Source organism: Lathyrus oleraceus, chromosome 6 (genome assembly GCF_024323335.1).
Source record: "Lathyrus oleraceus cultivar Zhongwan6 chromosome 6, CAAS_Psat_ZW6_1.0, whole genome shotgun sequence".
Lineage (NCBI taxonomy): Eukaryota > Viridiplantae > Streptophyta > Magnoliopsida > Fabales > Fabaceae > Lathyrus > Lathyrus oleraceus.
Genome location: NC_066584.1, coordinates 414,913,450 through 414,915,372, shown reverse-complemented (window position 1 = coordinate 414,915,372; position 1,923 = coordinate 414,913,450). Strand labels below are relative to the sequence as shown.

The following is a 1,923-nucleotide window of genomic DNA, read 5'->3' as shown; positions in this document are numbered from 1 at the left end:
TGCAGTGTTGCCCAGTATAGACTAAGGCAAACAATTCTTTTTCCCTTTCTACATTTGTCGAGTGTATGCCAAGTACTCGCTCTCAAGGCGAGAAATTAAAGCCACAGTTTGATGAACCTGAGCGTTATCTTAGATTAGAACTCCAGATACGAGACTTGATACGGGAACATTGTATCAAGCTAAACCTTCCTGACCTTAACATCCCTACTTTTGAATCAGTTATTCAACTAGAGATGGCCGAAGGAGTGCAAAACCGTCCTCTTAAGTACTATGCAATCCCTCCGCATGATGAACCACATAACAACATTGCTGACCCTGCCATCGAGGCCAATAACTTTGAGCTAAAACCTTCGTTGTTGTCAGCCGTACATCAAAACCAGTTTTCAGGTAGTCCCACGGAGGACCCGAACCTACACCTGTCAATATTTTTGCAATACACAGACATAGTGAAAGCGAATGGTGTCAGCCCAGAAGCTATAAGACTACGTCTTTTCCCATTTTCATTAAGAGATAGAGCTAGAGCTTGGCTCCAGTCTCTACCATCCAACTCAGTCACTACGTGGAACGAGTTGAAGAAAGTCTTCTTAGCCCGATATTTCCTACTTAATAAGACGACTATGCTAAGAGCCCAAATAAACGTGTTTAAACAAAAGGGTAATGAATCACTTTTTGAAGCTTGGGAGAGATACAAAGACATGATAAGGCTTTGTCCACATCACGGTCTAGAAGAATGGTTGATCATCCATACCTTTTACAACGGTCTCTTGTACAATACAAGATTGGCAATAGACGCCACCACAAGTGGCACACTGATGGATAAACCATACAATGAGGCATATCAACTCATCGAAAGTATGGCCCATAATCATTACCAATGAGCGAAAGAACCTCTGTAGAGAAACCTCAAACGAAGGGCGGCATGTACGAATTAAGCATTCTTGACCATGTCAATGCCAAGGTAGATGCCATGACTCAAAAGATAGACAACTTGACCATAACACCAACACCCACCATGGTTGCCGTAGCACCAAACTGTAAAATATGCGGAGTTCAAGGGCATACGGCCCCAGAATGTCAACTCTTGACAGGAACCTCCACAGACCAGGTGAATTATGCTCAAGGAAACCCTTACTCAAACACGGTTGGAAGAACCATCCTAACTTTTCGTACAAAAATAATAATGCATTGTATGCACCTAACCAAGCACCCACTGTACCACCAGGATATCGCAAAGCTGCCTCAAATACTCAAAATGCTCATAAGAAATCAAACTTAGAAACAATGATGGAAAACTTCATAGCTACCCAAGCGCAAACAAATAAGGATTTCCTAAATCAAAACATACACACTAGTGAGCAAACCAAGCAGTTAGCAAACAAGGTAGACGCATTAGCCACCCACAACAAAATGTTAGAAACACAAATCTCGCAAGTGGCTCAACAACAAGCACCTACTACTGCTCCTGCAGGCACATTTTCTGGACAGCCGCAACCAAACCCGAAAGGTCATGCAAATTTTATTATACTATGAAGTGGGACAAAACTAGACGGACGGACCAACCTTAGAACTCAACCCATCCATGCATCAAGACCCAGGTAAGGTAAATGAGAAGGAAGACGAACAAGAGGAAGATAAAAACGAAGATGCCGTAGAGAAAGAAGAACCTTATGTGCCTCCACCACCGTATAAACCCCCTATCCGTTATCCTCAAAGACTTGTTAAATCTAAAAGTGTAGGACAATTTAAAAAATTCGTAGAGCTTCTAAAACAATTGAATATCACAATACCCTTTACAGAACCCATCACTCAAATGCCCTCATATGCTAAGTTTCTCAAAGAAATCTTATCTAACAAGAAGAAGATAAAGGATAACGAAACCGTTACACTTACTGTTGAGTGTAGCGCCATAATATAAAACAATAT

The 1,923-nt window shown here is 41.5% G+C and overlaps 1 non-coding gene across 1 annotated transcript; it reads right to left on the bottom strand.

The window, feature by feature from the left end:
• Window positions 1-617: 617 nt before the first annotated feature.
• Window positions 618-724, bottom strand: LOC127098841 (small nucleolar RNA R71). The gene has a single exon (XR_007793529.1). It is a non-coding gene; the product is annotated as a small nucleolar RNA R71 (small nucleolar RNA).
• Between the last annotated feature and the right edge of the window lie 1,199 nt (window positions 725-1,923).